Here is a 24483-nt window from a genome sequence, read left to right as displayed (position 1 = left end):
CATCATCTGCCCATTCATGAGGTCCCGCGTGTACTCATTCATTCAGGTAATGGCCCCAGGGTTAGCTGCTCGTACGTATGTCCTTACGTCCCCCCTCCCTCCCCTTTCTACATTGTGAGCTGAATCTAAACTCTTAAGTCTTGGAATCTTAAACTTTTGTGCTGTGACCTTTTAGCTTCCTGTGCAGTTTTTTTTTTTTTTTTTTTGTGGGGTTTTTGTATGTAGCAAGTATTTGTTCGTGTGTGTGTGTGTGTGTGTGTGTGTGTGTGTGTGTGTGTGTGTGTCGCTTTTAGGTCTTTTCGTTCTTTTTCGTTATTGTTAGCTGTACCTTTCTTTCTTTCTTTCTTTCTTTCTTTCTTTCTTTCTTTTTAATTTTCTTTTTATGCATCTGTCTTTCTTTCCTATCATCATCACCATAATAACCATCATTCACTATCCTTGTTCTTGTTCTTCTTGTTCTTGTTCTTGTTGCTGTTTTTGTTCTTGTTTTTTTTTGTTTCTTCTTCTTCTTCTTCTTCTTCTTCTTCTTCTTCTTCTTCTTCTTCTTTTTCTTCTTCTTCTTCTTCTTCTTCTTCTTCTTCATCGCTATCGTACCACTCATTCCTTTCTTTCCCTTATTCCCTTATTTTACTCATTTCCTTCAGTTATCATTCCTCATTCTCCAAACTCTAATTTAATCCTTTTTTTCATCCACTGTTCGAATATCTTAACATCCCACTAGTCAGCATTAGCTTCCTTCCCCAAGTCCACCCTTATTTTCCAACCGGCGCGTCTTTTCCCACGCACCAACAAGCTTTTACTAACAACGATTGATGCAGCAATGTGACCTCGTGGCCGTCTGTCTTTGGGCCGCAGAGGGGGTGCCGGTCCTGATGGCTGGCTGTGTGAGGATGGATGAGAGGATGAGAGAAGGGTACAGATTGGAGTGTGGCTGGAGGCTGAGTGGGTAAGTGAAGCTCCTGGATGGATGAGTGGATGAGTGAATGAGAAATGGATAAATTGCATGTAGGAAGTTAATAAAGTATGGGAGAGAGGGGGAGAGACGTGTGTTTAGTATGATTAAGTTAGGTTAGGTTAGGATAGGTTAGGTGAGAAATGGATAATAAAGTAAGATTGGAAAGAAGGAGAGATGCAGGTGTGTAGTATCATTAGGTGGTGTGAGGTTGGGAAGTGAGGTTGGGCTTCTTTGGGACTGTCTGGTATATTGCGTGTGTGTGTGTGTGTGTGTGTGTGTGTGTGTGTGTGTGTGTGTGTGTGATAGTTGGTGAAAGTTTTGAAGTGGAAACTTTGTGCATACACCATTGTGTGTGTGTATGTGTGGGTGGGGGAGTGTGGGTGAATGGGGTGAGTGGATGGATGGGGAAAGAGGGTGAAATAATCTCTCTCTCTCTCTCTCTCTCTCTCTCTCTCTCTCTCTCTCTCTCTCTCTCTCTCTCTCTCTCTCTCTCTCTCTCTCTCTCTCTCTCTCTCTCTCTCTCAGTAGCGTCATTCTCGCTGGATTAGTTTTTTCCCCACGCAGCATCGAGGCCTCATCCAGCGCCTAACAGTGTTTCTCTAATTAATTACACACAAGGTCGATATTAACTTATATTAACCGTGTGAACAAAGTCTCAGGCCGCACCGTTGTCTGGGTCAAGAAGGTGCTATGCTCGCCTAGAGAAGTTGGCCCTGAGGTCAGAAGATAACATGAATTCTTCACTTATTTAGCTCTCTTGTATGCGAGATTACATTTAATTTGCTTTTCTTGATGGGAACTCTTATCTTATTTGTCTGAGTTGTGGTTATTTTAATTAGACATGTCTTTTCTACATTGTTTTTTTTTTCTTCGCTTTACTTCATTATAGCTGTAAATAAGAGGCAAAGATTATGTTCCTGACGGCCACATCGCTGCGGGTGGACATCGCACAGCTTCCGTGACGCGCCTCGCCGCAAGCGCCGCTGCGGGCCGCGTATTATAACGCCAAGCCGAGTGTGGGCCGCGCCAGCCTCGGCGAGGCCCGTGGCTGGGCGGGGCGATGGGTGAAGGGCGTGGCGAGACAGAGGCAGGTGGGGCGAGGGCGGGGCTTTTCAAGGAGGAGCAAGGGAGGGTGATCCGCCTCTTTCACCCTCACACCCCCACCGCCCCCCTACTCCCCGAGACACCTGCTTCCCCAGGCGCAGGTGCGACGGCTTGACGGCTCGCGCCCCGTGTTAGCTTTACCATTGTGTTTTTTATTGCTATTTCTTAGCATGAATGCCTCGTTGGCTATACTAAATACTCGCATTGAGTAGTGAGTATATACATTTTATGCATTGTATTCCTTGTATCTCGGCCCTCTTCAAACTTTGGTTACCTTTAGTAGTGGTGAAAACTTACGACTTTGATTAAAGGAAAAATAATAATCATACATTTTCATTTCGTACCTCCCTTTTTATATAACCCAAAACGCCTTTGACTGTTTGAGGCGAATTTTGAAGCAGGGTTCTTTAATGGTTGCAGTGCGCGGGCAGGTGTGCACGTGTGTGTGGACAGCGCCTTATTGTGTGAGTGCCCGGGCGGACAGACAGTCAGACAGAAGAACAATGGGCGAGACAGACTGTTGGGCGACGCACGGAAGGATGGTGGGTAAAAATGACAGGTTGAGGGAAAGAATGAGACCGATCAAGACTTAATCGAAAAAATGGGAAAGATAAAGAGAAACAGTAAGACACGATCACACTGACAGACGGAAGGAAAACAGGAAGATGGAGAGAGAGAGAGAGAGAGAGAGAGAGAGAGAGAGAGAGAGAGAGAGAGAGAGAGAGAGAGAGAGAGAGAGAGAGAGAGAGAGAGGGGGGGGGAAGTATACAAATCGTAAAACAGAAGACCTCAGTATATGTATAAAGGAAAAAGTGCAGAGCGATAAAATAAAAAAATTAACAACCAAGTATTTTTTTTTTTACAGGACGTGCGTGACAGAGTGGCTTAAGAAACTCCAAATTCAGATTGCACTGTTCGAGTCCCTCTATAAGTTTATTTTTGTTTTCTTATATAAGGATTTGTGAGCAAAATCTCCTTCGGTGTTCACTGTAATGCATCACTTTTTAAGGATAAGATTATGTAATTGTAATGTCTTCCTCTCTTGCTGTTGACTTTTACATGACTTCCTTTTTTCCCCCTGTTATTTTTACATACCGTTGTGTTTTTTGTTTTTTTGTTTTTTTCTGTCACTTTTTTCCCTAGATGATTTTTGGGATGGGAAATTTCGTGTAATTCTGAAGGTTTTTCTTTTTTTTTTTTTTTTAGATATTTCCCTAACTTTTTTGTACTGTCGTCCTTATATCTCGCATCGTTTTGTTTTGATGTCTGCTAAGGTTTATCTCTTTGGTGGTAAATTTCCGTGATTTTGCAGTTTTTTTTTTTTTTTTTTATTATGGAATTGATTTTATATGACTCCCTCTTCTGCTTATTTTCTTTTACATTTCCCTGTGTTAGTTTTCGTTTGCTGGTTTTGATTTTTTTTTTTTTTTCGAGGGGAGGGGAAATTTCCTGTCCAGCTGTCTTTTCCGTGACTTCCATCATTACATTTTAATTTTCACAACGATGAATGCGCTCGTCACGAAAAGAAAACGTACAATGGTCGAGGAGGATGATGTGTCTCTTTATTTAGCCTTTTAATCTTCTCTCTAATCAAGGCATAGCGGCAGAGGAAGCCTACAGCACCTGCCTTACACAAAACCTCGGCCTCCATCCATTCATCCATCCAACCATCCATCCCTGACCCTGACCCCCACCTGCCCTATACAAAACCATCCATCCATCCAGCCACCCATCCCTGTGACTCCCATAGCAGGTAATATGTAAAAGAAACAGCAAGGGCCCGAACCAGCGCAGGCAACTCCATCTCCCCAGCGTGCGGCGGGTCCGGTCCTCCTCCACTCTGCCCCGCGACTGTAATTGCAAATCCGTCCACAGTAGCTTCTTCAGATTACACTCTTGTTGTCTCCCTGGGCCGGCACACGTCACCCATCCGCCTCCCCATTACCGCCATTAACCCCCCTGGACGCACGACCCATTATCCCGTGGTGACTTTAGCTAATGGGTGAATTAGCGGTAGAAGCGACATTTTGCTCTCGTATCATAAGGGCTACAGTACCGTCAGGACCTTTGAGGAGGCAAGGAATAGCGTGGCAGGCTAGAAGAAGCTTTGTGTGGGGAGTAATTCGAGGTGCTAGTGGCGTGGAGGTGCACAAATGGACGTCCTATTGTTGGTATGGGATACTGGGTGCTATGTAAGGGACGGGAAAGGTGAGGGTGGCCTGCAGGTGGGCGGCGGTGGGTGCCCGTGCCACTGTGTCCCGCTTGGTTGCCCGGGCGTAGCCGAGACCCACCTCCGTGACGCCCCAGCCATCCCCCATCCCTTTCACCCCTCACCCCACGTCACCCTTACCCCGCCCCACTGCCAGACACTCACTACCTAGTCTCCCCCGCCCATCAGTCCCTCTCCTCGTGCCTTTTAATAGCCTCACGCCCACTGCCCCCTCGCCGAAGCTCCTCCTGACCACGCCCGCGCCCGTCTTCAGCTTCTTAATACGTCCAGGGCATCTCTGTCCGCCAAGCCAGGCCTTCTCTCTCCTCTCTTACTATCCTAGTCATCAACTCCTTTCGCCTCGCCTGTCCCCCTCCTTCTCTCTCTCCTTCAATTACCAGCCCTCCTCCTCCTCCTCCTCCTCCTCCTCCTCCTCCTCCTCCTCCTCCTCCTCCTCCTCCTCCTCCTCCTCCTCCCGTTTCCGCTTCTTCTCTTACCTAAATCCTGTTTCTAATTCATTCATGTTTTAGTTTTTTTCTCTTCTGTACGAGCAAACCCTCCATTATTATCTTAAACTCTCTCTCTCTCTCTCTCTCTCTCTCTCTCTCTCTCTCTCTCTCTCTCTCTCTCTCTCTCTCTCTCTCTCTCTCTCTCTCTCTCTCTCTCTCTCTCTCTCTCATGTATGGATGGATACACAAATAAGATATATCCTGTACACACACGCACACACACACACACACACACACACACACACACACACACAGAGAGAGAGAGAGAGAGAGAGAGAGAGAGAGAGAGAGAGAGAGAGAGAGAGAGAGAGAGAGAGATAACGGATGATAACATAAAAAAAGACCGAAAACAAAGCGTGAGAAGAAAGCGGAAAGCAACAGATTAGAGGAGTACGTAAAAAGAGACTTGTAGGCAACAATACCAGGAGAGAAAATTGACGGCGGGGGCAGAGGAAATACGACCTTAGAGATAAAAACAAGGAGGAAAAAAATATATAATACCTGAATGAGAGGAGAGGGAAAAAAATAACAGTGCAAGATAACTGAGAAGAGAGAGGAAGAAAGAGAGAGAGAAACTGTAAGACCAACAATGAAATCAGCGCAAGAGAACGAAAATGAATAAAGAAAATGAGAAGGAAACAATAAACAAAGGAAAAAAAAAACGGGACACCTGATCTTATGTAAACTTATTCAATTTTTTTTTTTTTTTTATGGACTGACTTTCGTTGCCTTAATTCTTCCACCAGGCGACCTCCTTCCTCTTCTATTCAATTCACTATCTCGTGTTTTCTTTCCTATCTTCGCTATCTTTTCTCTCTTGTCTCTCTTCATTGCATCCGTGTCTCCGTTCCTCATCTTGCATTTGTCTCTTCTTCCCATCTCTCCTTTACATCTCCTTCACTCTCGTATTCCATCTCTTTCCTTCCGTTTTCTGTCCTTTTCTTTCCATTTATCACTTGCTCTCTCGTTCTTACCCATCATTTCTCATATTCTTTTATTCTCTCTAGTCTTCTCTCCTTCATACGCTTCTATTCTCGCAATCTTTCACTCGCTTCCCTCTTTCACTTCCTCTCCTATCTTCCTATCCTCTTTAACCTTCTCCCTCACTCGCTTCCTCCCTTAATCTCCAACACTCTCCCCCCTTTCCCTCTCGTGTCCCTTTCAGCCTCGCCAGTCCTCTCCCTCTCGTGCCTCCCTCTGCTCGCTCCCTCCCTCAATCTCTCACTCACAGTCGCTCTCACATAACAAAGTTCCATCAAGCGAGGAACGAGTCAACACCACCCCTTGTGTGCTCGACCCGCCTGCCGCTGCCTCGTGCTTTTTGTGAAATATTAACTGAAGGATCCGCTCTAAAGGATGGTTTCAACACTTCATGCTGCCGCTCCCCCCCCTCCCATCTCTTTTTTGATCTCTTGCTCTTCCTCTCTCTCTCTCTCTCTCTTTCATCCTCTCACTTGTCCTAATTCCGCTAACGATTTCCTTTTCCTCTTATTTTCTCTTTTTTTTTGTTCTGATCTTTGTTTTTTTTTTTTTTTGCTGTTGTTATTGTTATTGTTAGTGTCATTATTATTATTACTGATTCGTTTTTTTTTCGTTTTCTTCTTTTCCTCTTCCTCTTCTACTAATTCTCTCTCTCTCTCTCTCTCTCTCTCTCTCTCTCTCTCTCTCTCTCTCTCTCTCTCTCTCTCTCTCTCTCTCTCTCTCTCTCTCTCTCTCTCTCATAATATACCTAAGCCTTTTGCAATGTTTACTTTCTGCCTGTTCATCGTCAATTGGGGATTTTTGCCCGTTTTTAAGTCTTCTTTTTATTTTTTTTTTCTTCTTAAGCTTCATTCCTATTGTTCTGTCTGTCTCCAAGTACAGCTCTTCACCTCCCTTCCCCCCTCACTCCCTCTCTCCCTTCTTCTCTCCCTTTCTTCCTCTCTTCCTTTCTCACTCCTTCCCACCCTCTGAGCTCCTCTCCATTTCTTCTTGTCTCCCTCTTCCACCTATTCTCTCCTCCCTGTCATTCCTGCTCTTCTTACTGTTCCGCTTTGTCTTCCTCCTCCTTCTCCTCCTCCTCCTCCATCTTCTATTACTCTTCGTCTCTCTCTCTCTCTCTCTCTCTCTCTCTCTCTCTCTCTCTCTCTCTCTCTCTCTCTCTCTCTCTCTCTCTCTCTCTCTCTCTCTCTCTCTCTCTCTCCTCAATTCAAGAAAGAAAATAACAAAATTTAATAGCCATTTATGGAAAGTACAGCAGAGAGAGAGAGAGAGAGAGAGAGAGAGAGAGAGAGAGAGAGTTCTAATCACCCAGGCGGTAACTTGCCACTTGCGGTGTTCCATTCATTGCTCAATTACCGGGTCGATCGAGTCAGGGGTTGTTTTCCCTTATAAAAGTAACTACGGCAATTTCTCTCTCTCTCTCTCTCTCTCTCTCTCTCTCTCTCTCTCTCTCTCTCTCTCTCTCTCTCTCGTGTCCTTGTCGCGTGACTCTTGTTTCTAATTCGTGACGTAAGTGTTTTTTTTTTTTTTTATCAAGCCAAATTAACCCTTTATTCTAAGCTTCGTCTCTGCGTTTGATTATGAGAATATCAACTATTACCTCACCTGCTGCTATGGCTTTGGCTTCACCTTAATTTAAAAGTCTGGTGCGTATTTACAGTATGATTTTAAAAGTCATCAATGACAACTAAAAGAGTGACCGACAGTATGTGTTGTTAATTTTAGTACCTGTATTTTTATTTTATGTCCCTTTAAATTTGTCTATGGTTAGTTAGGTGAAATGAATGTCATGTTGTTATTAGGAGTTAAAAGGTTGGCCGTGAAGCGGCTTTGTTTCGTATGAGATTAGACTAGTAACCGAGGAAAAATCATTAAAACACTGTGCATTTTTTTGCTGAACTTTAACGTAGAGCCTAAAATCTACATTTTTTTTTTTTTAATCAGGTGCTTTTATCAAGTTCTTACAGTAATTAATAGTAGATTTTTTTTTTTTTTTTTTTATCATCAAAGTCTGCACAAGGTCCGGCAGGCAAGGTGAGGACTGAGGCGGGCGGTAGCTTGCTTGCGGATCGATATTTGAGTAGTGTACACAGAGCGCTCATAATGCAGGAAGTGATGTGCAGCGAGGCAGCTTGAGGCGTACACTTCATGAGGTCAGTGGAACAAGGTCTGCAGTGGCAACAGTATCGAGGAGCAGATAATGCAATACCAAGGCAGATACACCGGAGAGACTACGAGAAATGGAAAGGTAGTGGCTTCTCTTTGATTAACACTTGCCTAAGAGCTGCCAGCGCGCCGAGCATGACAGACACACGCCACGCAGAAGCAGGAGTTGGATTTCATGGTGTAATTTTCTCACAGTGATCATCCACACAAGGCAGACGGTGAAGGTGCAAGTCAAATTAATTAGTTTGAAGTTGTGACAAAAGAAGCTGGTAACACGTAGGAGATAAAGACTGAACAGAGAAAGTGCCTAGAGGAGGCGTTAATAGTGTGATTTTTCTCCACTAGTCGTCCACTAATCGAGGCGGAAAGTGAATGTGCAAGTCAAATGAATTAGTCTGAAGTAAAAAGAAGCGAATTTATGAGAAAGAATGAATGAAGAAAGTGAGCAGAGAAAAGGAAGGAGGTGAAGAGAAGGAGGGGGAAAAGGGCGTAGGGGAGAGAGGTAGGGAGAGTAGAGAGAGGAGGTGGTGTGAGTGAGGGCGTGCGACAACCTGGCTGCAGGGGTCCTCGCTTCATCCGGTGTTCTCTTTCCCGTAACAAAATAGTCTGTCATAAGATTTGCACTTCGACGCTGCTCCTTACCCTCTGTGGCCCTTGCGGCGCGGGTCCCGAAGGCCGCCCCTGCCGCGCTTCGAGGAGAGGGACGGATTTCGATGCATAGCGAAGGGGAGAACCGCCTCTTTCCCCGCCTGCAGGAAGGTTTTGACCCGCGTGCTCCGTGGCTGAGAACCGGTTCCTCTCGTTTAAACTAATCCCGGTTAAGAATACATCTAGAACAGGTTTGTTTCCTCAACATTTCAACTTCTGTGCGGGAGGGGAGACCAGGAACACAATACCCCTCGCTCTCTCCAGCCACGTAGGATACCGCCACCCACTTTTATTCTTTCTCCTCCTCTTCCTCCTTGTCTCCCTCCTTGTTCCCATTGCTAGCACTCATGTAATGCCTTGTACCTGTCGACGCTGCCTCAGTATCAATGTAGACTTGGAAACCCTTCGTGGACGCGCTTGAAAGGAACACAAAGGGGATTCAGAAGTGTAAGTTGATCGGACAGAAAAGGACTCTGCCGCCTCTCATCCGGCTTTGTCAGCTTTCATCTCTGGAGGCGAATCTCGGTGTGGCATCGGATGGTGAGGGTGGAGGGCAGGTGCAGCGGGAGAGAAGGGGGGGAGGAGGAAGAGCAACGGAGAGAAGGTAGAAGAGAAATAGAAAGAGAAGTGGGAGAGAAAAGAAGCTATAAGAGAGCAATTGACAGTGGAGGAAGCAAGAGAAAAGGACAAGAGATTTAAATAACTGAAGAGAGAGAAGAGGAAGAGAAAGAGAGAGAGGCGCGGGTGGGAGAATAAATCATTATAGAGAATGATTGGCAATGGAGGAAGTAAAAGAATAAGAGATTTAAATAACTAAAGAGATGGTGGAGGAAGAGAAAGAGGAAGAGAAGTGGGCGAAAGAAGACGGTGTGATGGAGAGCGACTGACAAAGGAGAATGCAAAAGGACAAAAGATTTAAATAACTTTGAGAAAAGAGAATAGAAATAGAGAAAGAGAGAGAGAGAAGTGGGTGAGAGGTGTGATCGAGAACGAATGGCAAAATAAGAGGACAGGAGATTTAAATAATTTGAAAAGAAGGAAGATAAATGAGTAAGAGAGAGAAAGACACAATAGAGAAAAAGAAAGACAAATGTGGAAAGATATACAAAAGGAGACAGAAAGAGAAGTAGGAGATAAAAGAAGGAAAGGGCATGACAGGGAGAGGAAGAGCAGGAGCAGGAGAGAAACAAAAAGGAAGAAAGAGAAGTAGGCGAAGAAGAGAAAAACATAAAGAATGACTGGCAAGGGAGGAAAGTAAGAGGACACAGAAGACTCAAGTAACCTAATATTATGTAAATGGAATTATGATACTGAAATAACACTCTGGCAGTATAAATTGTGAAGATGTTGGTGTATATATTTCATCACACCTGCAGTTCATACATCGAGAAAAGTATAGTGACAACGCCAGAACAAAATTTCCCCAGCCAGACTGAGATTTTTTTTTCTTTTTTTTTTTTGAGAGGGGAGGGTAGCAATTAACTGGTCTTTTATATATTTTCTCATAGTTTTTAGTTACCTTTATTTTTTTCATTTGTTTATTATTTTTTTATTTGCTTATTTCATTCAACATTTTATCTCTTCCAGCCTTTTTAGTCCCGTCAGTCTCATTTAGGAACACAAATAAAGCAAAATAAAAGTCAGTAAAGCGACTTAATAATTCTTGATGACTGTGAATGGAGAAACAGAGCAGTGTGTGTGTGTGTGTGTGTGTGTGTGTGTGTGTGTGTGTGTGTGTGTGTGTGTGTGTGCGGCACTCATGCTCCCCCGTCCTACCTCAACAATCCACACCACAGCTCTAGATATACAAGACACTCATTAAATAACAGAACACTACATTCCTCATACAACTTCACCATTCCCGATTTTCTGAAGAATTAGTGTTTGAAGGCTCCTTGGTTGGTCTAGACAGTGGGAGGTGCAGAGAGGGGGTGAGTGGGGGTGAAGGTAAGGTTGGGGGATGAGGTGTGGGTTAGTGTATGTTGGTAGCGTCCCACGAAAGAGAAATGACCAAACAGAACGTGATGGTGTGTGTGGGGGGCGACACAGAGGGGGAGGTGATGGTTGCTGGATAAATAGACTTTCTTCAATGTTTTTGCTCTCTCTCTCTCTCTCTCTCTCTCTCTCTCTCTCTCTCTCTCTCTCTCTCTCTCTCTCTCTCTCTCTCTCTCTCTCTCTCTCTCTCTCTCTCTCGACGTCTCCTCTTACCATACTAATCTCCATACACCTTAACACGACTCTCCCTCTCCCTCGCTCATTCTCCCTCTCTTTCTCTTCCTTCCGTCACCCACACTCATCCTCTCTCTCTCTCTCTCTCTCTCTCTCTCTCTCTCTCTCTCTCTCTCTCTCTCTCTCTCTCTCTCTCTCTCTCTCTCTCTCTCCCCATCCTCGCCTTCCTTTTCCTCCTCCTCCTCCTCTCAGTTTCCTTCTCGCTACGGTTCCCACAATGGTTCACCTGCCAATCGTTCAGCGTAAGGCAGACTGGGAGAGGAAGGGAGGGAGGGAGGGTGAGCGATCTTCAGTGGGAGGGAAGGGAGCATTTTGCAGCGCCAGGAAACAGGTGCCCTCAGGAAAATCGTGGGAAAACAGGAAAGGTATACCCACCCAGAACACGCAGGGGGTGACTGATATATTTTGGGTAGCACTTATTCTCTCTCTCTCTCTCTCTCTCTCTCTCTCTCTCTCTCTCTCTCTCTCTCTCTCTCTCTCTCTCTCTCTCTCTCTCTCTCTCTCTTTCTTTTTCCTCTTTTTCTTTATATATTTCCTCACTGCCAAGGTCTCCCGGTGTTCCCAGGGTTTATTTTGCACCCATTCTTGTGGTCTCATCTTGCCGTTGGGTCTGAAAAGTGTGTGTGTGTGTGTGTGTGTGTGTGTGTGTGTGTGTGTGTGTGTGTGTGTGTGTGCGTGTCCCAAACGGATCACCGCGAATGGCAGGGTGCTGTGGCCATGATACTCTCAGCAACGACTATGAAGAATAATTATAAGCCGATTGTGATTAGCCACGTGAATTAGCACCAGACGGATTAATCAATACACATTTTTCTCTTCCTCCCTCTCTCTCTCTCTCCCTCTCCCTGTCTCTTTCTCTCTCTCTCTCTCTCTCTATCTCTCTCTCTCTCCCTCTCTCTCCCAAGACAAAATCCTTTCACTGTACTTAACTCATACACAAATATCAATAATAACTGTACTTAAGATATAAACACAATTCATTCTTTCTTTTTTTTTCCTTATTTTTTCCTTTTTTTTCTCAGTCAGGACGCTGCTTAGCTATTAGTATAAAAAAAAAAAAAAAAAGACATGTCATTGACCCGACAAACCCGGTGGACGGAGCGGAAATCCAGATGCTGGTTTTTCCTTTTCAAGCCAAGTCGTGACCGTCGTCGCCAGGTGCTGCTCAAGACACCCTCAGAGGCGACCCGGCGGGAGGGAGGGGCCGCCGAGGACACCCTGGGATCAGTGGAGGGGAAAAAATAATGTGCGGGAGAGTGTGGAGAGAGTGGAGAGTGTGTAAGAGGCAGGCTTGCTGGGGACTGTCTTTAAGAGAGGCCGCTGAGGATGCTTTGGGATCAGAGAAAAAGAATTATGCGGAAGAATATGCGGAGTGAGAGTCATGTCTTGTGTTTTCAAATGTTTCAGGCTCTCATGTGAACTACTTTTTAAATGCCACGCTAACTATTCCTCAATTTGTCATGTTTTTTTTTTTCCTATTGATGATGCAGAATTCCTAAACCATCACTAGCATCATGAAAACACTGTTGAGAACCACTGTAACTTCTACTAGAGCTTGTTAAAAGTAGTAGAGATAAGACGTCGAGACATTTGAGATTGCGTTTCCCAGGCTTGGTGGAAACCATCTTTACAGTGTGTAAGAGGCACGCTTGCTGCAGACCGCATATTGGAGGGACCACTGAGATCTTGCCTTGATGTTTCTGTGAGAATGGCTAGAGATTTTCTGGTATCACCTTGCAGGGAAACCTTCGTGTTGACTCTAAGTATGAAAGATTGAGAACCAGTGGAAGTGTGTGCACGTATGTGACATTGGCGAAGAGCGGTGTAAAATCGAGAGTAGAAACATGAATAGGTGAACAGACACATCCTCAAAATTTGGATGACCTTTTTGACTGCACTGTTTAGGGACTGACACCTTTAGTGTGTCTTTTTATAGTCTTTTGTTGCCTTTACATTAAAAGTAAAGAAAAACGGAAGCAGCTTGTTAAAAGTATCACATAGAAAAAACAAAACACGAGTGATATTTTGTTTACCCTAATAGCCACCAGCTAGATCTCAGTGCCATGGTGGTGATGGTGGTAGAGGAGTGGAGTGGGGAGGTATGTATATAGGAAGGCCGTAAGACAATGGTCAGTCTGTCAGGAGATATTATTCAGAAGTCAGGCATCTCTGGTCTGATATTTGAGACACCTATAACTGTTCTGTTTGTCTCTTTTTCTCTGTATATCTGTCTGTCTCTCTGTCTCAGTGTTTCTTTTTATTTATATTCGTATTTATGTACCTGTTTGTCTGTCAGTCTGTCCATTTGTCTCTCTCTCTCTCTCTCTCTCTCTCTCTCTCTCTCTCTCTCTCTCTCTCTCTCTCTCTCTCTCTCTCTCTCTCTCTGCATAAACGTGTGCATGTGCGTATAAGCGTATCCGGGTACACACACACACACACACACACACACACACACACACACACACACACACGTCGCTCTATCTGCTCCTTCCCTCCTATCTGGATATATTGCCTCTGGATTAGGCTTCTCATTTCCTCAAGGTATTTAATTCCTTCCTCGTTTGTCTCCTCCTCTTCATCATCCTCCTTTTCCTCTTCCTCCTCCTCCTCCTCCTACTCCTCCTCCTCCTCCTCCTCCTCCTCCTCCTTCCTCCTCCTCCTCCTCCTCCTCCTGCTCCTCCTCCTCCTCCTCCTCCTCCTCCTCCTTCCTCCTCCTCCAGTTCTACCATCCCTCTCCACTCCCCTCCTCTACCACCACCATCACCACCACTACCACTACCAGTCTCCTCCTCCTCCTCCTCCTCCTCCTCCTCCTCCTGCTCCATCAGTCACTTCCGGACTCACGGGGCGGTGGTAATGACTAACGCCCCGGGCCACAATTACCTCCAGGTGATGGGGCAGCTGCTCCTCCCTGCAGGTGGCGGAGAGGAAGGAACTCGGAGGAAATGGAGGAGAGGGGAGGAGAAGGGCTCGAGTGGGTCAGGGAAAGAAGGCACACGAGAGAGAGAGAGAGAGAGAGAGAGAGAGAGAGAGAGAGAGAGAGAGAGAGAGAGAGAGAGAGAGAGAGAGAGACGATGGAAGTATGAAGAATCTAAATGCAGTGTAACAAAAAACAAAGGGGTTTTATAATAATAATAAAAATATTATTTTGTATTTAGGGAAAGGGAGGACTATTTAACATTGAAAAACAAATAAAAGTAGGAACATAAATGCATAAGAGTCTTCCATTGGGCATGAGGGAAAAGAAACTAAGCAATAAGTTAGTATCACAGAGATTTTTTTGAAATGGTACACAAAGAACATACAAAAAGTGGCGTAGATGTTTGCAGGGTTAGTAAAAACAATATGCAGGGTAAGGAATCGTGAGTGACAGACGAAGACACGGCAGAGAGGAGAGGAAGGCGTCAGAACAGGAGCGATGGGAGGAGGATGATGGAAAGCAGGTTATCACTTTAATGAATAACGTGGGAAAGAGAGGAAATAGAGGCGTTGAGCATGAAGCAGGGTAAGGGAAGGCTGTAGAGATGTTTGGAAGCGAGAGGGATGCTAAATGAAAAAAAAATGGAAGAAAAACAATTGTAAGACAAGAGTCAAATCAGCGAAAGGAAAGCAAGAAGTCTGGAAAGCATAGAAGACGAAAGAAACAGAGACAAGGATGCTTTGAGGACAATGAAGGAAAAGAAAGACTGCAAAAGATTAAATGACTAAGTGAGTGATTTACTTTGAAACGTCTCAATATAAGAATCACATGGTGCCGCTTGGAAAAGGTGGAAACTAGAAGTGTAAGGAGAAAAGTAACATGTGAGAGCAGCGAAGGAAAAGGGTGGATGGAGAAGCCGAAAAGAGACAGAGGTGTAAGGAGGAAAGAAGGACGTGAGGGCAGCGAAGGAAGAGAGGGATGGAAAAGATGGAAACAGGCGTGGCGGTCCTTGAGGCGTGTAGCGAAGGTCAGGCCCGCAGCACACCATACATCTTCGGATAATTAATTACGTACCCCAGAGACGTTTCCTTCCTTGGCGTCCATTGGAACACCTGCCTGTCTTCCCGCCGTCTTGCAACACACTGACGGAGGGTATTAGAGAAGTGAAGAAGTGGCAAAGTAACGAATTTTGGTATTTATAAGAAATACAATGTGATATTAAAAATGGAATGTTAGACTGCGAGTAAGCACTACAGGAGAAAACGTATTTGTGTAAAGGATTCATAGCTATTTAACCAATCCAAGCGTAAAGAATCAGAAAACTACTTAGGCTACAATAGACCTAGTGAGACAATAACTTATCCATCCTTACATCCATCTATCAAATCTATTTATATATCCATTCATTCTCCAACCTGCCCACTAACACACACACTTCACTCACTCACCAACTCACCAACTCACTCCTTCACTCACTCAATATCCCAGCTCAGTCACACTTGAGTCGCCTGAAGAAGAGGAAGAAGAACAGCAGCGGGAAGGAAGAGTCTTGGTAGCGTCCGTCCTTCCTTCCTTCTTTCTCGAGGCGATGATGACGCGTCTTGGAAACACGTGGCGGCGGCGTCTTCTTCCGTCTCTTTTTTCCCCTTCACGCACACGAAATTCTCACTCCGATTACTAAGTCCCTTCCGGAAGACGTTTACGAGCGTCTTGAGGTTAGGCGGCAACCTGCAATAAGACGGTGGTTGTGACGTCACATCCGGGAGTGGCACGCGCCCTCAACGTCTTGGAGGAGCGTGTCGGGCGTGTGTTTGTGGGCGGGCGTGGGGGAGCAAGGCCAAGGGTGAGGAACGAGTGATGCGCCGCGCGATTATGGCGGGGCACGGTAGCACCTGGGGGCACTTAGGAGGCGGAGGAGGAGGAAGAGGGATGGTGAAGGATGTATTAGAAGAAATGGAGAAGGATGTAAAGAAGGAATATAAGACGAAGAGAATACTAAAGAGAACTGGCGGAGGAAGAGGAGGAGAAGGAGGAGCAGGAGGAGGAAGAGGAGGGATGGTGAAGGATGCATTAGGAGAAATGGAGAAGGATTCAAAGTAGGAATATAAAATGAAGACGTGGAGGGATACTGAAGAGATGGAGATGAATAGAAAAAGTGAAAGAGAAGGAAGAGGAGGGATGTAGAAGGAATATAAACAAAAATAAGAACGCATGAAAAATTAATAAGGAAGGAGAAAAAATGAGAAGAATGAGATAGGATGTAGAACAAACAGAGAATGAGGAAAAAGAAATTTAAGAAGGACTGAAAGAAAATGAGGATGAATGTAGAAGGAGAAACAGAGAATAGGGAATGAAAATGAAAGGTGAATATGAAGGAATGTAGGAGAAAGAGAGAAGGATAAGGAAAACTAGAGGGGTGTAAGAGAAAAAATGGAAAAAAAGCTGAAAAGAAATGGAGAAAAAAATAAGAAAGAACAACTGGAAGACTGAATACGAATAGAAGGGAAAAGAGACAGAATGATGATGATGAAATGAAAGAAAAGAAGAAAAGGAAGGAAGGATTAGAGGGTAAACAGAAGGAAGAAGCTAATTTGTGGTGGAAGGAGGAAGAGGAGACAGAGGGAGAGATGAAAAAGATAAGGAAAAAGCAGAGATAAAAGCTGTGAATAGGAGGAGGTAGAAGAACAGGAATAAGGAAAAAAAGGACAAAGGATGAGGTAGATGGCGTAGTGAACCGAGGTGTGAAGGAGAATAAGAAAGAAGAGAAAACCGGATGAGAGAGAAAGAAGAGGTAAAGGAAGATTAAATGAGGGATTGCGTAAGAAAAAGGTAAAGGAAGAAGAAGAATGATAGAGAGGAAAATGAAAAAGAGGATGGGTAGGAAAAGAAGGACAAGGATGAAGAAGAAGAAAAAATAAGAAAGAGAAAAGAAAAAATTTATTAAGACAGCGCGGAAAAAAAAAAGTGCAGGGAAAGTAAAATGAAGAGAATATGATGATGAATATAAAAACAAAAACGAGAGAAGACGAAAACCAGAAAGAAAAGGAAAAGAAAAAGCTCTATAAGTCTGATCGATCTTCTTTGACTAAAAAAAGAAAATAAAAGAAATAACAGGTTAGCAAAAAAAAAGTAAGGAAATCATTCAAGTTGCGGAAAAGGAAACGAAGTGGTACATAAAAAGAATTACACTGACGACAAAGGACGTAACAAAGGGAGGATAAGAAGGTGGAGAGGAAGGAAGGAGGGACGCTAAATAAGAGGAAAAGGGGGAGAGAAGGAGGAGGAGGAGGAGGAGGAGGAGGAGGAGGAGGAGGAGGAGGAGGAGGGAGAAGGAGGAGGAAGGAGGGAGAAGGGGAGAAAGAGAGAGGAAGGAGTAAGGAAAGTGGTGAGCGAGAGAGGATATAGAAGATAGTGCCTGAGGCGAACCCCGGAGGCAGGACCTTGAGGCAGACACGAGCAGGTGGTGGGGTGTGTGTGTGTGTGTGTGTGTGTGTGTGTGTGTGTGTGTGTGTGTGTGTGTGTGTGTGTGTGCACGCTTGCTTGCATCCCATTTCTGGAGACATGAGTTGCTGGTGTGAGAATAAAAGTAGCTATTTTGCGGAGGAAGCCGATTGATTGCGTTTTGGGAGGAAACCACCGTTATTATTCCTGGTAGTGGTGGTGGTGGTGGTGGTGGTGGTGGTGGTGGTGGTGGTGGTGGTGGTTTTACTGTTGTTATTATACTCGCCATGCACCAGAGTGGATTCTGGAAATACAAAAATTATTTAAAAAAAAAATCTTTCCCATTTGAGAGGAAACCACCTTTATCAATCTTGCTGCTGCTGCTGCTCGTGCTGCTGCTGTTGGTGTTGTGGTGATGGTGGTGTTACTGTTCTTACTATTACAGCTACCATGCACCAAAGTGTACTCGGGAAATACCCAGAAAATCTTTCCTATTTGAGAGGAAACCGTCGTTATTATTCCTGCTGTTGGTGCTGCTGCTACTAGTGCTAGTGATGGTGTTATTGTTATTGTTATTATATGCACCATACATCAGAATAGAATTAAGAAATATTCAAAACTCCTTCCCGATGGCTGCCGCTCTGCATGCTCAATATAAAGTGGGTTTTGAGCTTGGGGAACGCAACGAGAACCTGACACCTATCCATCTTAGTTGCTCCCCCACCCTCCTAGTATATAAATGTACTTATTGTGATTAATAGAGAGGTAGGCTGACCTTGTAACCAGGAGAAGGCAGTAGCCCGTGTCCCAGATTAAGAAGTGGTTAATGAATCGAGGTAGAGTCAAAGGCCAAGACAATGAAGAAACATGAATATACTTGCTTCTTCTGCTTTTCGTCTCACCTTCAACTTCATAGACGAAACAAGTGACGCCATTCACAAACCTATGTATAACTTGAACTCTTTTAAGATGGAGGTTTCATGACATTTCTTCAATTTTAGATAATCTTTTTGGCTCGTTTCCTTAAGGCCTGCAACACAGTGGGTCTTTTTTTTCAGACCCCCTCTTAGATAAAAACAAATGAAACCTATCCTACACTAATACTGTCAAAGGAATGTGTAAATGAATACTGTGGGAAGATAAGTATAAAAGAAATGCAAGGACTATAAATGATATTCAAGATTATGCGGCCTGTATATCAAAAAGAAGTATTATATTAAGAAAAATGCGAATTCCTATTAATTTAGTATTCATTAGTGTCATTAGTAGCAGTGTAGATTCAGTGATACACAAAGGCCTTCAGGTGAGCGATGACCAGTAAGAGTGACGATATAAAATAAATAGGAACATGAGAACCCTTAGCCACGATACCCACTTACCTTCCCTTATGTGAACCTGACTATACTAATGTTACTAATACCCATATGCCATCATGAAACGCCCACTCAACAACTGCTTCACAAAACTCACTACATTTGCTCACTACTGAAATACCTCCAAGCTCTTTGCCTACACATGGACACGTTAAATAACTGGCAATCACATCACCTCAATATTCAAACCAATTGGCAGAGAGAACAAATCCACCATTACTATTCTGTCAGTTAAATAAAAAAATAAACCAAGTGTAGTGATGCCTCTCAGAAAATTGAGGCCGTTATTGATAAAGTTTTGGAGGAGAGAAAAAGGAGGAGGGTGACGAGGAAGATGACTGTGTTGAGGAGGAGGAGCAAAGATAAGGAAAGGACTACGAGATTTAAATATGCCAGAGGGCGTGACAAGCACCCCGATGCACTGTCTCGTGTGTGTGTGTATGTGTGTGTGTCTGTGTGTGTAATTGGTAAATATATGGCAATAGTCGCAAGTCACTCCCCACGCAAAAGGTTTAGTAATCGAGTTCTCCCACACGGAGGAGCCTCGAGGAAGGTATGCCCCAGAGCGTTAATACATTGCGGCCTTACCAAACCACCATAAGTAAAACCCTCGCATTACTTAACAGGAAAACTCATGCATTGTTAAGTAGTGTGAGGACATCGTGACAAATTGGTGGTACGTAATAAAAGGAACACGGGCTGAGGAATGAGCACTTTATTTCTGATTGGTCTGGCAGTAGCTCCTTCAGAGGAATGTGGAATAAAGTAAGGAATGAAGTACTAATTCCTCAGCCAGTGTTCCCGATATCACTTGCCTCCTTTGTTAATTAGGATACGTAGACAGCTAGTTATTTTTTAGCAATTTAGTTATCAGTGACGCATATCACTAAAATATGATGAAATGCACCTTTTTTGTGTGTATCTGTGTGTGTTAATGCAAAATCCTTGTCAATGTGTCACTAGAATCATGGAAATATCCTCGAAAACCGCAATAACTTCCACTAGAGTTCGGTAAAGATAGATGTGATAAGATTTCACGTACAATTTCAAGTTACATTTTTCAACACCAATGGATAGTTTTAGTTACATTTTTCAGACGATAATACGCTTGAAAATATGGGGTCCTTTATTTCAAGACGTATCTGTGAAAGTGTTTTGAATTGTAGACCAAAAAAAAAAGTCAATGTTCCACTTTCATTTACTTTCCCTGGGAGTCTTGCACCAGTCTGTCTTCGCAACCCGTTCGTGGTATTTGTTATTCACACAGCCAGGAAGTTAAATATTGTATTTTTCCTCACCATTTCGTAATTTCCTTCCTGCTCCTGTTTCTCTCCTACATTACTCCCGCCTTGCTCATCGCCACCTGCCTTCCTGTTTGTGTCATTTATTGTGGTGCTCCATGAGTTTGTCCTTGTGTGGCCGCCCTTTATAATGAGCCAGGCGCAATCATCATCACCATTATTGTCATCATAGTGGGTGGGACGACAATAGTGTAATGATGGTAATGGTGATGATGGTGGTGGTGGTGATGATGATGATGATGATGATGATGATGATGATGATGATAATAATAATAGTAATAATAATAATAATAATAATAATAATAATAATAATAATAATAATAATAATAATAATAATAATAATAATAATAATGATAATAATAATAATAATGATAATAATAATAATAATAATAATAATAATAGTAATAATAATAATAATAATAGTAATAATGTAATTCTTAGGCAAGTTGTCATCTCGCAAACATTATTGTCATTGTTGATATTATTTTCTGTTATTATTATTATTATTATTATTATTATTATTATTATTATTATTATTATTATTATTATTATTATCATTATCATCATCATCATCATCATCATCATCATCATCATCATCATCATGAGCTACTAATATAATTGTCATCACACAAGAACAAATAAAAAAATAGTTGGTCAGCAATACCAGCTCTCGTAGTGTAGTGGTTATCACGTCTGCTTTACACGCAGAAGGTCCCAGGTTCGAGCCCTGGCGGGAGCATGATTTTTATTTCTCAAAACATGAATATTCTAGTTCTTGTTTAAAGGAAAGCAAAGGAAGGAAGGGTGGTGAAGGTGTGGGATTCTCCGTGTAACATCTCGTAGAAAGCTAGCGTTAGATTGCAAAGTAAATCGTCTCCCTTCACTCTTCAAGCTATAAAGAATAATCAGCCTTAAGCGTTTCTGAATAACGACTATGGTTCTATACAACACAAGAACCTTCATTTTGTTTCTTCTTTTTTTAGGGGGGTACTGGATAAGGGCAGCCAAACTGGAAAAAAGATCCGTTGGATGTGGTAGTCCCTTAAGACATAGTCCGAATTCAAGGTCATAACTGCATTTTGAACCCAATAGAGAACTGGTGATACCAGATTTATAAATACAGAGAGTGAAAAACAGACCAATAAACAAATATTCAGTTTGATGAAAAAAAAAGGCTTGCAGACAGATAAAGCATAGAGAAACACACACACACACACACACACACACACACACACACAGCTTTACATCAGCATCTGTCATTATCGATATTACAACACAGGCAGCACCTACTACTTCATTATGGGCGGCATACCACTTAAAGATTTACGTGGATTGCTTCTGGCTTGCCCAAGTGCTCCCTCACCCTTGCCTCCCGCAACTCTCGGCTCCCTACCACCACCACCACTACCCCTGTCAGCTTTATGAGGGGAAAGTGAAGGTTAGAGGGAAGCATGTAATTTTATCTGTCCGTTTTAATTAGATTCAAGGATAATTTTGATTTAATGTTTCGGTCATATTAATTTTTTTTATATTATTATTATTATTCGAATTATGCGCATGTTGTTCAGACGAGTTCTTATTTTCCTATTCAAATTCATCGTTTTGCGTCTTGATTAGAGAGGCGGTTGTTAGTTAGAGGTTGTTTAGGCAAGCACGGGAGGACAAGTGCCTGACTCTCGCGTCCTTAACGACAGGTAAAGAAGAATGAAAGCTATTGTTATAATATGATAATACTAATAATAATAATAAGCAAAAAAAGAACAAGAACGAGAACAGCAAGAAGTACAAGAATAAGAGCAAGAACAAGAAGAATGAACAATGTATAAATTCGCTGGGTAATTTCGTTTTATGCTGATTTTAATCCAGCTAATGCCTCTAAATCAACTTTTTGTTCACGTATTCCTTATTTTGATAGAAAGGAAAAAGTCACAACAGTGGCAAAGAAATTTTATAAGAAATCTACCACAAAAAAATTCTCTCTCTCTCTCTCTCTCTCTCTCTCTCTCTCTCTCTCTCTCTCTCTCTCTCTCTCTCTCTCTCTCTCTCTCTCTCTCTCTCTCTCTCTCTCTCTCTCTCTCTCTCTCTCTCTCTCTCGTAATAGTAGTGTCATCATTATCATCACCACCATCATCATCACCACCATCATTACCATAACTGCAATTCCTGTTACTAACAAAAAAAACAACACCTCTGCCCTTCACACACCACAAAATCATCTGTATCATTTCACCGTCAGTCGTAAACAGCACACCTATATCTACCCTCGACCTGTATGCACAATCCCAAGTCCCTATTGCGATTCACCACAGCGTCTCTACGGGGAATTGAAATATCCTAAAGAGTATTAGAATAAACTGGATACGTTATCACCACCTTCGTAGAGATTTTTCCATTTGTCGCCTGTGGGATGTATATATTAGGGCCCCGCTGATTCCCCACCCGTCCCTGCCTCCCCTGAAAACCAGCCAGGATTATGCTTATCATGTCAGGAGTCTCGGGATTCACCTGCACACGGTCATAGAGACAATGAGGCTCCAGACCACTGCCATTTCTGCCTCGTCAATATGTTGCCTTGCCCACTGCATTGGTATTACTCCTACGAGGCACACTTCTCCCACTCAACTCCGAGGAACCCTGGAACCTTGTACAGGGGTTATTTTTTTTTTTTTTGTGAGTGTGATACGTAGTAGTGATGGTGGTGGTGGTGGTGGTGGTGGTAGTAGTAGTAATAGTAGTTGTTGTTGTTGTTGTTGTTGTTGTTGTTCCTGTTCTTGTTGTTGTTGTTGGTGGTGGTGGTGGTTGTTCTTATTGTTGTGGCACTTGTAGTTTCATTAGGAATACTAGTTGTTGTTGATGCACTTGGATGTACTCGTAAGGTTAGTAACGGTAACGTCATCATTAGTAGAAATAGTAGTAGTAGTAGTAGTAGTAGTAGTAGTAAAAGTAGTAGTAGTATATATTGTTGCTGTTCTTGCTGTTCTTGTAGTAGTAGTAGTAGTAGTAGTAATAGTAGTAGTAGTAGTAGTAGTAGTAGTAGTAATAGTAGTAGTAGTAGTAGTAGTAGTAGTAGTAGTAGTAGTAGTAGTAGTAGTAGTAGTAGTAGTATATATTGTTGTTGTTCTTGCTGTTCTTGTAGTAGTAGTAGTAGTAGTAGTAGTAGTAGTAGTAGTAGTATATATTGTAGTAGTTCTTGCTGTTCTTGTAGTAGTAGTAGTAGTAGTAGTAGTAGTAGTAGTAGTATATATTGTAGCTATTCTTGCTGTTTTTGTTGTAGTAGTAGTAGTGGCAGCAAGAGCAGCACCACCGACAGTACTCACAGTTTAGGAAGTATTCGTTTCCGAGGTAACCAGACTGACGCAGTGCTTGCGTGCTCCGGGCTGCTGGGTGAGAGGCCCACCCAGCTCATGAGACCAAGAGCACGGTGATGAGTATTGAGGCCGAGTGTCATGTGATTAGTCCCAGTGTGTACCTTTTACTTTGGCTCAGCTTAAACTGGTGGGCTTGTTTGCTTGCCTGCCTCCTCCTGCCTCCGCCTCTTCCTCGAATCTGTATTCATTCTCGTGTAATTTCTGTCTAACATAATATTTGTCCGGAGTTATTGTAGCACTTTAATGGAGTGTCACCCACGTTTTCTTTCTCATTGGCGTTCATCGTTTGGTGTGCAAATTATAAATCCTGGTAGAATGCAATTTTCTTTGCTCACTTTTCCTTTACAGCTGATTGTTTCTACCCAATGATTTGCCTTTAATGATTTTTATCCGCATCTAATCATTAGTCTCGAGCTCGACTCTAAGCAGACATTATTGGAAAAAAATACTTGGAAATATCTTGGTGGCTGAGGTGAGTGTGTCCCCGGGTAACCTTTTGCTGACGGCTCCGCGCTATCTTGACGCCTCCCTCATTACCCGGAGTCCGCTGGCGCCCCGCTCAGCCTTCATTTGGCGCGCCCTGAGTATAGCGTTCCGGCGGCGCGCGGGAATGATGCATTGCTGAGATAGGCCACGCTGCTGTATGGCCCGAGCGCCAACACAACCACACACACTTAAGCATAAGAAATAACACTATGCAGAACAGGTTAGTTTCCAAGACAAACCGTAATCAGGCGTGTTTCCACATCTCCGCTGCACCACCGCCGCCTCTCACCCCATCCTGTTCAAACACGGTCGATACACACATGACCTAAGGAAAATACACTCCATGCATGTTCAAATTGTACGAATTTTGTAATAGATTTTTAATTCCACACAATTACTCCCTGGGCCGACACATGCTTCCCCCGTGGCGGTGCAGGAGACCTCGACAACCTCAGATTTTCGACATAAGCCCAAACTGAAGCTCGCGAGTCTCCCTGATTTCCCGAGGTCCATAAATCATCTATTTCATGTGAAGTCAAGTCGGTCTGTAGGTTATTATCATATGCAGATTTACTCCCCCACTCGGTTTGCATCATAAGCAAGAGCCCGACGCGGTTCTAGATTATTGATATTTCCTGCATGGTGGAAGAAACGAAGACTTGCCCCAGTGTCTTATCTCCCCTGAGTGAATTATTTCCTTCTCCCTATTACTTCCTCGCCGACCCCGACTTTCACTTAGGAGGAATGCGCGGGTGTGCGTCACTGTTGCTATTTCTTGCCTCATGAGAGAAAT

At 43.4% G+C, this 24483-nt stretch overlaps 1 protein-coding gene and 1 non-coding gene across 3 annotated transcripts in view; both read left to right on the top strand.

The window, feature by feature from the left end:
• Positions 1-24483, top strand: part of LOC135106994 (uncharacterized) — a 173526-nt gene that overhangs the window by 5190 nt on the left and 143853 nt on the right. The gene's annotated exons all lie outside the window — the stretch shown is intronic.
• On the top strand, positions 20503-20575 carry Trnav-uac (transfer RNA valine (anticodon UAC)). Its single transcript has one exon. It is a non-coding gene; the product is annotated as a tRNA-Val (tRNA).

The sequence above is a fragment of the Scylla paramamosain genome, chromosome 14 (assembly GCF_035594125.1).
Source record: "Scylla paramamosain isolate STU-SP2022 chromosome 14, ASM3559412v1, whole genome shotgun sequence".
NCBI classification, from domain to species: domain Eukaryota; kingdom Metazoa; phylum Arthropoda; class Malacostraca; order Decapoda; family Portunidae; genus Scylla; species Scylla paramamosain.
The sequence above is the reverse complement of the archived record's forward strand: the minus strand, read 5'-3'. Positions and strand labels throughout refer to the sequence as shown.